We start from the raw sequence: 12,319 nt of genomic DNA on the forward strand, positions 1-12,319 counted from the left end.
GGGTCATGTGTATGATGTGCTTATACGACTCCAGCCCCAATGGTGGAATACAAGGATGGACCGGCGGCAAAATGAGTTTTTGCCTAGGGTGACAAAAATCCTTGCGCCAGCCCCGAAATATGTAGGAAGAAAAAAAAATCACTTAAAGTAAATATGGCTATTTTTTTTTACTGTACAAAAAAAGTAGATTGTGGTCAATATATATGAAATCTGGGACTTTGTCGGTGTAGTCAATGAATATGCTGTATGAAGCTGTCGGCCAGTTTAGCACTGAAAGCGTTAAACTTGGTGTTTGAAGCCCCGAATTGCACTGACAGTTGTTTGATTTAACATGCCCTCTCAGGAAAAGTCACAGCTACAGGCAACTAAAGAGATTTAAAGGCATGCATTCTTGGAAAGCAAGAGAATAAGATGCTGAAAGGTATTGTATGCCCCCAATATAGTTGAGCAGCTTGCAGAGTCCGGGTTGCCCTTAAAGCACACAGCATTGTGTTATCTTAACCTTGGTAGAATTTACCGACATCCGTGTCAGCTATTATGCCAGCACTCCCTTATACTATTTGTAGACATGGGTTTCAACAGTCAGCCTGCAATTCTTTGGTCTTACTTGAAATACTGAATGCAAGGCTCATAGGTTTACCCCCTTGTTCTCCTTGCAAGAATGTTATTATTAAAGTAAAAAGAACTGTACAGCTACATATAACAAATACAAAAAAAATAAGCTTTGTACCTGCTCTACTACAAGTAATATAATATGTGTCTTGGAACAAACACGAGCGTAACCAGTTTGTATAGAAAGAAAATGCCTATTTCTTATGAAGTGTTGTCTGAATTTGTCGAGTAAGATATATAAAGATATATGTAAAGATAAAGATGAGTGCAAAAATCTTCCAACTGTAGTCCAATGATTATACGTTATTTCTTTTGATATTTTTGTAAGCCATCACAAGTGCTATTCATAGAAAAAATTATAGTACATGGAAGTTTTAAAAGGTCTCTTGTTGAAGTGTTCTATCATACTAGGAAGTCAAAGCAGGAAGGCAATAATTTGCTTTAATGCATTAGCTCTGCACATGACTTAAGAGATGAAAAAAAGCACCTGACACTACGTGGAGATACATATGCAGAGAAATGCTACATCTCAAACTGTATTTCTAAGATGCAAGACCACATACCCCCCCCCCAGCCCAGGGAAGCTAAACTTGGGAAGTAGGGCATCAGCCAGAGACTCCAGGTGACACAGAATTCCCAGACATGATAATGACTGAATTTGAATCAGGGGCGTACCTAGAGTATTTGGCATCCAGCATGTCACCTTGTGCCCCCTCCACACTGGGAAAATGTAAAAACACTCTCACTCACTCTCTCAATGTCTCCCTACTTTCTCTTGCCTCTTTTTCTTCTGTCTTCTTTCTTCGTCCGCTCCACCCCGTGTCTTCTTTCTTCGTCGGCTTCTCCATGAACCAGGCATCCCGGTCCGCCTCTGCAAAAGGACGGAGCCTCTGGGCAAAATGCAGAGGTCAGGGCCGGCAGACAGGGTTCATAAACGTGTATCAAAGCAGAGGTAAAATTCCAGGAAATCAGGCATATAATTCTAGCACATCCAGCAGCAAAAAAGCACAACCAGATACTGGGCTGGAGGTGAAGCTGATCTTTAAAGCCTGATGACGCGGCAAGGTGAGGGAGACAGCGTTCAGTCCATAATCGAATGAGGTGATGACACATCAGTGAGTTTAAGTCCTCCCAGGCCTCTTAAAGGGGTCGGCCAGGACTTGCGGTCTGTGGGACTCTGGGTAATGCCTGACAGAAACGTATAAGAGAAGCTATATTACTCATTTGTATAGGTGAAAAATTACACATGTGGTTTTTCAATGACAGGTGTATTTTAATACCAAACTTTAATGCCTGATAAAATTACTTTCTTGACAACAATAATAAGCTTGGACTGTACTGTATATTAAGTAAGTATTAGATGAGCTTGCAAACTAGCAGGACATATTGTTATTTAATGCGTATGTTCTTTACATTCAAGCTTGTATCACAGAGCGATAATTGAATTTATATTATAAATATAAATTTGTGCAGTGTGCACAAAAACTATAGTCAGCAAACAGCAGACTAATAACCTAGGAACTCTAGTAGAAAATATAACTAGAATACATACAGCTGGTATTTCTATGGCTTGCACATCTGAACAGCACAATGATGCTGTTACCTTTAGAAGGCATGCACATGTGTTATGGAAAAAAGAAATGTCTTTCTTCTCACAAACACTTGTGGATAGATTCCTCGCTAATGAACTCATGGTGTTTATATGTGTGTTAAGACTACAAAACAAACTCTGTAGCTGGAAAAATACCACCAATCAAATAAGTATTTGCAGCTTACATGAAGAGGCCACATGTTCCAGCATTCCACAGGAGTCACAGTATGTATGAGGCTATCTATGACAGCAAGACGAATAGGAAGTATCTCCCAACTCAGATGATTGGACAGGAAAACTGAATAACGACACATATAGGGCCCTTGCTTTCCTCAGCCAGTCAGTCTTTTTCTTGTCCACTCAATCTGTCATTGGCTGGGGGGTCTCCGTCTTTGCCTGGGGAGCCTCTCTCCCCTGGAAGCCCTCAACACACATCTCCTATGGTAAGGAGTCTGCCTGAGGGATCCCACCTCCAATCCTGGCAATTAGGGAGTGAACCTTAAGGTTTTTCATGTCTCTCTGCTGGTCCCTGGTAGCAATTTTCTGCTCTTCCTTGTTGCTCGTGGCACACTATGACTCCATCGCACCATCAGTCTCTTCGTTGTTGCCAGTCTTCCTGGATTGTTTTAGATTTTGTGAGATTCATGTAAAAATATTTTTAGGTATTAATTGATTTTGCTATATGTACACATATAATATGCGCATTTGCATATGCGACATTCCTGATAGCTGGACTATTATGACACATAAAGCACTTTATTCTATTTGTGTTTTTCTGGGTAGGACTTCTCTATTGGGTCTATTCACTGATCGTAAATAAACTGATTGTTTACAGAAGACTTGTGGTTTCAACTCTCTAACATCACCATTCTTTATGAAAGGCCAACACAGGTTTCTTAAGCAAGAAGCTCTGAGCTGACCGGATATAATGCATTATTAAATCTGTAAGGAGACTGAAGAAATCTGACAGATATAACTATATATAGTATTAGACTTGGGTGCCGGCCAACTCTTCATGTTCGTCTTCGTGTTCGCCTTTGTGGGGGGAAAAATCTTCGTATTCCAGGAATATTCGCCCGTTCCTGTCTTCTGTTCGTACGAGCAACCTGTACTTCATTGGTTGATGGCAGACGAGACTTTTAAAATCCTTGCCCAGCAACTTGGCCGGCAGACACCACTGGTCTCCCTGCTGCAAGAGTTAAAAGTCCATACGAACGACCACTAAAGTCGCTTGTACAGAACTGTTGTAGCAGGGAGACCAGTGGTCTCTGCCGGCCAAGTTAACCCCTGACGGCAAATCTACGGATTTCCGCTCCCGTTATCTCCCCAGCATTGCAGAGGTTAACGGGAGCAGAAATCCGTCAACCCCTGCGATGCTGCCGAGATAAGGTAGGCTAGATGGGAAAGGGACCAGGGAGATTAGTAGACGAAGATGAAGACTACCACGAAGATTCTTTCTGTTGTCTGTCTTCGTCTTCGTGTACGTTTTACCGCCGCTATCTTTGCTTCTTCGTTTCTTCGGGACGAACATAAAAACGCACTCTTCGTGTTCGGTTTCGTGCTCGCCCGAAGACAAATACACAAGTCTACTATATATTATACTGGGCCAGCCAAACTCTTCCTGCCTCTGAAGGTCACTGGGATTGAACCCACATATAGTGAATTTAAGGAGCTGAAACCATGTTCTTGACAACTCTTTAGGGAATGAGTCTCCCTCCACATGCTCAAGGCCTGAGTTTAAGGCAGCCAGTTCAGACCTGCACCCTCTTTGGGGTTCGACTCATTGGAGCTATGCATAAAAGACAATTGTCTTAAATCTTATAGGAATTAACTCCACTATTTATTATTATAACTATAACCTCTTCACTCTCATCTTGCAGTTCTTTTGTTATCTTTCCTATATGTATTTTAATTTGTTCTTATCATACAATATTAATGACTGATCAGATTGGTGCAGTTATACTCTCAGGGGGTTTAGTTCTTAAAAACTATACATTATTAAGTACCCTTAACTAAAGGTGTGTTATAATCTCCATTGGTAGGTATTTCCTAGGGTGGGTAAATAGAAATATTTTCAAACATACTGATTTTAGTACCTATGTTCATTTAAGCTAGGTTTTGTTTGTAAAAACTATTGCTAAAGAGAACTGGGCAAAATGTTCCATATTAAAACATGTCATAAAAGAGTAGAATGGAATACACATAGACAACAAAAAATAGCTGTTTCTTTAAGATACTTAGCTACATATTTCATATAAAGAAAGCAGAATGAAAGTTCTGCAGTTTTTTCTCAGTGGCGGCCAATGACAAACCCAATCATGCTCTGCCAGCTCTAGAATGGGAAACTGCTAAAGCGGCACTTCCAACACAGCACTGTGAGTGGCATAGGGCTCCACAGGTGGCTGAGCTGAGACCTACCAAAGAGCACTAAACGACATATAAGTTTTACAGAAAGAACATAAATTCAGAAACTTTACACATGTATGCTAAGACACAGGCTATCTATAGAATAGAGGATTAAACAAAAATAATACATCTTAATATCTCCTACATAAAATAGCTTGGCATTCGGTGTTATGAGGGCTTCTATACCCAAATCATTGTACAATGCAGAAAGGTGTGTGGTGTACCTCCTGTGCCATGGGCTTTGAGTTCGGTTAATGCATTAAAAAAATGGTGATGTCTTTTCAGTCGGCCAATAAAAGAGACAGGCTCACCAACCTGACCTTCTAAAAATCACCACATGGAACGGAGGTTTAAGACGCACTACAGTTTGCCTCTTTAATGTAAATTTACATTGTTTGGTGGTGTACTAGAAAAGCACATTGGTTGTATTTCGGGAATTTTGAATGTAAATTCCAACAATTTCAAGTGTCATAAAAAATAATGAACCATTTTATATATATACTGTATTTGCTCGATTATAAGACGACTCTGATTATAAGACGACCCCCCAAATCTGAATATCAATTTAGGAAAAAAAGAAAAAGCCTGAATATAAGACGACCCTATAGGAAAAAAGTTTTACCAGTAAATGTTAATTCATCTAAACTATTTTTTTTTTAATAAAAGCTATGATTGAGAAAAATATTTTGGTTTTATTTCCTTCTATTTTCCAACCTGCCCCCCCAGTTATGCACATCTGCCCTAGAAATGCCTTATACCCCCTATATGCCACTGTGCCCCATGATATGCCTTTTAACCCTCTAAATGCCACTGTGCCCCATGATATGCCTTTTAACCCTATATGCCACTGTGCCCCATGATATGCCTTTTGACCCCCTATGTGCCACTCTGCCTCCAGAAATGCCTTATACCCCTATATGCCACTCTGGCATTTAGAGGGTTAAAAGGCATATTATGGGGAAGAGTGGCATATAAGGAGGTTTAAGGCATTCAGGAGGCAGAGTGGCGTATAGGGGGTTAAAAAGGCATTTCTGGAGGCAGAGTGGCATTAAGGGGTTAAAAGGCATTTCACAGAGCACTCTGCCTCCAGAAATGCATTATGCCCCCCATTTAACACTCCCCCCCCCATACCGGTGCTTCTGACTTCCCTGTCATGTAACCGGGGCAGCGTGTAGATCCCACGCACTTACGCTGCAGCCGGAAGGAGGCGTGGCTAGCAGCGGGGGTTGTCTGCGTCCATCGCGGAGACCTTCCCCGACTGTCAGAGATCAGAGTTCCCCCACTGACAGCTGGGGAAGGTCTGCGCGATGGACGCAGACAACCCCGCTGCTAGCCACACCTCCTTCCTGCTGCAGCGGAAGTTGTATACGCGAATCGCGTAGACATCTACACGCTGCCCCAGCTACACACCGGGGACTCAGAAGTACCGGTAAGTGGGGCGGGGGGGTGGGGAGACAGGAGGATCCAGGTCCCCTGCAGCTGCGGGGGATCTGGATCTTAGTCGTCTCATAGTCAGACCTATTTGAGGTCTGATTATAAGACGACCCCGATCATAAGACGAGGGGTATTTTTCAGAGCATTTGCTCTGAAAAAAAACCTCGTCTTATAATCGAGCAAATACGGTATATATATATATATATAATGGATTAGGGTTGAGTGTAAACACCATTATGTATAACAAATGGTGCAAAAACGAGGATTGGAGTTAGGTGCATTTGATACTTACGGTACTTTCTCACTTATTCTATTTAATAGCAGGACCTCTTGTATGGTTCCATTAGTGTAGTGTTCAAGGGTTAACTATAGATAAAAGTATTGCAAATATTTTGTTGATCATTATAGGAGGATGTATTAAGAAATTGATTGGCAGGGGTCCACACACAAATTTAAGATGTCATGGAACTTGTCAATGCACCATGAACACTACTTAATTACATGGGACGGGCATCAATTTGCCACTCCAATGACCACATGCCCCCTCTACTCATAAGAAAATGCACAGGTGATTTTCATGCAATCTTGAACTATACATTTCCCAAAAGCAATCACTGTTAAAATACAAATCTTGATCCCTGGTAAGTAACACACCCTTTGGTACAACATTGACATTGGTAGGTTCATAGGGATCAGTTGTAAAAAGAAATGATGGATGCTCAGAAGCCTCTAGCAGACATCATGCTGAATTTTAATAGTTACAGGAATACTGCCAGCTAGTATACCAGCTTACTTTGTAACAGAAATACATAGATTTCAAAAGGACTCCAGGGATATAGCGACTGCTTCCCAAGAATAGTGATTCAACCATGGTTGGAAATGGATGAAGGAGGTCTTTCTCATTACATGCAGAGACAACATAGTCATATAACAGATTATAAAAAGTACCTTGAATACATTCAATCTATATGGCTAAAAAAATATACTAGCCTAAATAGATTTAAAAATTCCCATAATACTTTTATTTGCCTAATTTTAAATTCAGAGCCGGTTTACTGTAATTAACATAGTTATTGGGATCTCGTTCTGTGCAAGTTTTTACTCGTCCCTAAAAAACATTTTCCTAATTTTTGGAATTGACGAATTCCAGATTATTTTTATCCTGCAGGTGGCGCCAGGTTGTAGGATTTCAGCATCTAGGACGATAAGGAGTGTGAGAGTGCTGCGTTGACAGTCACCAACAGCAATTTGATTTAACAAGCAAACATGCCTTCTATCAATCTAAATAGCAGGTCTCTTTCCAGCCCTGCTAACTCAGAAAAGCCAACTTGTTGTTGCTTTTTTCAATTGACTCCTACACCCAGCAATTAGGGATAATTGAGACACGAGCTATGAAAATGTAATTTTATGAGCTGTAACCCAAGGTAGAATTGTATAATGAATTATGTGCGCTGCTATGCCCTTCCGTGTGTGGATAACAACGCGTCGACAAAACAAACCTTTATGTTCAGGAGGTTCTTACTGGGTGATCAAAGAAATTGTAACTAGTTCTGGACATGTATATAGTGAGCCTCTCAATTTATGGCATTTATTAGCAAACAAAACTGTGTGTTTCTTTTGCATCATAAAGATCACATAATAGGATACTATATCATAAAAACAGACCCTCGGCTTTCACATCTTTTTTAATACAATATGCAGTTGCAAAATAAGGAGCAATGTTTACTGACAAATGTCTTCAACCTAAAACTGAAGAGAAAAAAAGTGTATATGAGCTTCTGGCTTATAAAGGAAAAGACATATTGATTTTTAGGCATTTTTTCTGTTCACAAAGAGAGAGAGAGAGAGAGAATGGAGTCTTGGGAAATAAGCCCCCTACCCAATTCTGTATTATTTTCAGTAATGTAAAAAACATTCTGTATTTATGTGTGTACTGGAGCTTAAGTGTGTAATTTCCAGTCTCTTGGGCAATTTTATCTGAAAAGATACTTAACCGTGTTTCTGGCTGTTTGGCATAATTGGGGTATTTGAAGGCATCTCATGCCCACGGAACCTCTAAACTGTTGCAATTTCACAACAGCAAACAATGGCAGGTTTCTACATGAAAGTTTTTAAAGTCATGTCTTATAATACTTTCTCAGTGTCCCCTATACCTCAAAGTCAGTTCTTCATGATGACAAATATTCGCAACCCATCGGGTTCCACTGTGATAGGTTCCAGCCCATAAGGTGATGTCTTCATTGCCACCAGGAAAATTAATGAAAAAAGTGATGGACAAGCTGTAGATATAACAAAAACAAGAGTGGCTGGACTGGGATTTGGAATCAGTCTAATTATTTCCAACCAAGCACAAAGTTAGCCCAGTGTTTGTAGCCCACCGGACATTGTTTGGGTCTTTTTATTAACGGTCCCTCTCGGTATGCTAAATGGACAAGTAGAGATCATAATGAAAGCAGTTCGGGAATAAAATGAAAGAGAAAGTCTAGATCTCTTCTAAAACATATTCTGGACCTTCTACGGTAGTATTCTCTTGCTTTTATAAGGAGAAGGATAGACGTAATGATAAAATATATTTAATTATAATATTTAACCAGTACCCCCATTTAATGTCCCATTGTGTGTATTACTGGAGTCTTGTATATGAATTGTGGATTGTCCATTCTTATTGACCCTTTACATGATATAAATTGTCTTCTTCAAAGGTGTTCAGATTGCACATGCATATAGACCCTAGTGGTCCTTACCCTGTGAGACAACCTTCATGAAAACTTCAGCTGTCTGCCATAATACCAGATGCTTTGGAGCTTTATAATTGAAATGTATATACTCCTATGCATAAAGCATGATTCTATAATAGAATTATAGACAGAGAAGTACCACTAAATACTTACAATTAGCCTGGTATCTTGAGCGCGTTAACACATGGGCAAGTTATTGATCCAGGAAAATAAACAAATGGAATGTATTGGTGTCAGGAAGAGTAAAATATTTTTCCCTGGTGAAAAGATAATAGGAAAATGTAGCACTGAAGATTTTGTTTGATTTTCTGTGGATCAATAATAATAGAAATATAACTATCTTGGTCAGTAAAAGAAATTGTGTTAAATGATATGGACACATCTGGTTTTCCATTATCAAAAAAAGTGCTGCTCAAGTAGAAAATTCAGGCTACATTTTGGTTCAGAGGCTCTGGAGATTAACAACCTGAAAAGTGTTTTCATGTATTAGATGATGGAGAGTCTTCATCTGTAGAACCTACTGGCAAATTAAGTAATTAAGACATTTATAATAGGGAAACTATATTCTGGAAAAATCAAGTAGTTCATAATCTCCACCACTCCAAGGGCAACTGGACCACAAGAATATCAAACATCAAACAAAGATCGTTTCTTTAAAATGACAAATTTGCTGTTGGTGGTAAAAATATTTTTTTTTGTCTTACTTTTAAAAACTAATATTGCTGGATATATGTCCTCTATATTTTAAGCTCATTTGAGAAGGGCCCTCCTAACCTGTTGTTTTTGTATTGTTGTTATATACTACTTGATATGTGCTGTCTATCCATTGTACAACACTACTGATGGTGCTATATAAAATAATAATAATAATAATAATAATAATAATAATAATAATAAATAATAATAATGATATGGCTGGTGAAGTCTCCGTAATGGAGATGAAGTTTGTTGGTGAAAACAATATTTCAGTATTAAAACTTTGCCATGCAGAGTTCTAAAGATTTTACCCATGCAACTGTTTTACACACAAAAAGCATGATGCTTCACACTAATCTAATCAAATCTAATTCACACTATCTAATTGTTGCTAATATCCGTGTATTACTGGCTTTTCACATGTTTCCTGCTCATGTGATATCTGTGATTTTCTGCAAGAAGAAAAAAAAAGATTTAGCCTGCAGTTGTCTATTCATATTGTTATAGGGGGAAGACACAGTTACATGGTCAGTATTCACACAATGTTTTACTGTTTGGGGTACTATGGATTTTTAGGTAATTTAACAATATGTTGGTAAGTTTTTTTGCTGTGTTTCTTAAATACAGTCAAAATATTAAGACCATGCAATTGTTTTATTAAAGAGTCAAATCAATTAAATGACAATACAGTACATCTTATACTTTTGTTTGGTGGCAAAATTGTTTGTGAACAACCCTAACAGAATCCTTAAATTATATGGTGACAGGGTCAGTACCCTCAAGAACAGGTGTGGAGGGTAAAAAAAAAAAAGAGATGATGGTTAACCTATCTCGCGTTTATTGTCTTGTGGGTTCAGGTTAGTTAAAGTTGATGAGTTAAACCCAGTTCTTCATGGGCTGGAAAGGGGCTTGAAATCAGACAGGACAACCTCACAGTTGCCATAAACCATTTTAGGACTCTTTGATGTCACTTTAATACATAATCACATAATTAACCAATAATCTACCAATTTTCTGTCCAGATCTTTTGTCAAGAGACCTTCAAAAATGTGTAACTTGCGCTGTGGATAACTTTCACAATTTATATAGGATGAAGATTACCCCTGCCTGTCAAAACAGATCCACAAACTACTGTGTGACCAGTATACTAGACTTTTGCAGGGCTAGCAAATTTGAATCGGGCAATTTGTTTGTTTAGTTTTTGCCGTATTCATTTTCAAACGACACATTTTGTTTGCTGGCCTTTCACTTCAGACAAAATTCACAGGGTTTTTCCTTTCAAAATTACCGGTACATTCTGTGCAATATTCTCTTTCTCTCTCTCTTCCCTAAACCTGCAGATGAACAAACAAATGGATAATTAAAATTCTGAGATTTAGTTTTTCTTTGCTTTGTTGAGAGTTCCTCCTCTTTTACAGAGATTTGTATGAATGCACAAATCAGGCAACATTTGTGAAAAATTAATTTTATATTAATCCACTAGAAACCATGCACGACCTCTTTATCATTAGCAAGAAGTGCCCACTTGCCAGCATTTGTCTGGGTTCTACATTTTGGAATAGTAGGTTTATCCACAGTTATCATATTCCTAAAGGTGCCCCTTTCCATCAATCCTGATTTCTTGGCTTTCTAATTCCTTTGGTAAACTTTGTCTTTGGTGCTTCTCCTTCTTGAGCACTGCTACCTAATAAAAATTGGAAGAGCTGCCCATAAATACTTCAGTGTAAGTCAGTGTTGAGTCCTCCAGACAGGCTATACAGGTAATTGGCAGTTCCCTTGTGTGGCACGGATTTCATCCTGGTTTCTCTCTAAAAAAAATCAGAGAGGATGATAGCGCTCTTACAAGGTCAGCTTCATGGACGGCATAATTTGTGGCGTGCCCAACTCTTTTCTTTCTCTGCCCTCACCTATTTGTCTTTAAAATGTTTATTTCCAATACATCTCATTAAATAATTTAAACTAATCAAACAAAGATTGATGTAATACTGGTTTCCCATCACTGGCCTTTATTATAAATGCCATGAGCAAGGTCAGTAGTACTGTATGTATCATTCTGTCTGCCTTGCTTATTCCTATGTTACTTATCTCATTGAAATGCAATGCAGAACATGTTGTCACTATATGAATGAACATTAATATTGTTAATAATGTAGATCTTACATAGTCAGCATATCATAAATGTATTAATGTGATTATATTTCCAAAATCTGACAAATTGTTGCAGCGAACTTAACAGTAAAGAAAGGGTATAAATAATTTATTTTCGCTTGATGACCATATAGCACCCTATACTTCAAGTGATTTAATGTAGGTTATGGGCTGTTGCGTAACAATACGTTTTCATGGCAATGTTCCCATTTCTGTAACCCTTCCGAACATAAATATGAGATTTCGAAGTATAGCGTTCTGATGACATTCTAATCTGCTAAGAAATCAGCTCTAGAAATAACAGAGCCGATAACCTCACTTTAATCTGATCATTTCAGTATCCCTTAAAAATCCTGATTATCTCTGTTCAACAGTCTAATTCGTCAGCTGGCACAGTGCTCTGATTTATATTAACTTTGCTGAATAATAAAACAGCCCACGGACTCGTAGTTAGACAATTTTTGATTTTCACACAATAAAGGCAGACAATTGTTTCATTTAAAAATAAAGCCAACGTTTGTAATGTTCCAGCTAGAATGGCAATTAATATTGAACAGAGCAGAGTGCATGTTTCTAAAGAAATACTAATTAAAATATGGTGCACAGATGTAATTAGAAATCCATACCAACCGACAACAGCATTTCCATTTTTGGTTTAATTGTTCCTCAGGATTTCTTTAAACCTTCAATATAT

This window comes from Sceloporus occidentalis, unplaced genomic scaffold, assembly GCF_023333645.1.
Source record: "Sceloporus occidentalis isolate IW3139 unplaced genomic scaffold, rSceOcc1.0.p SCAF_31, whole genome shotgun sequence".
In the NCBI taxonomy this organism is placed as follows: Eukaryota; Metazoa; Chordata; class Lepidosauria; order Squamata; family Phrynosomatidae; genus Sceloporus; species Sceloporus occidentalis.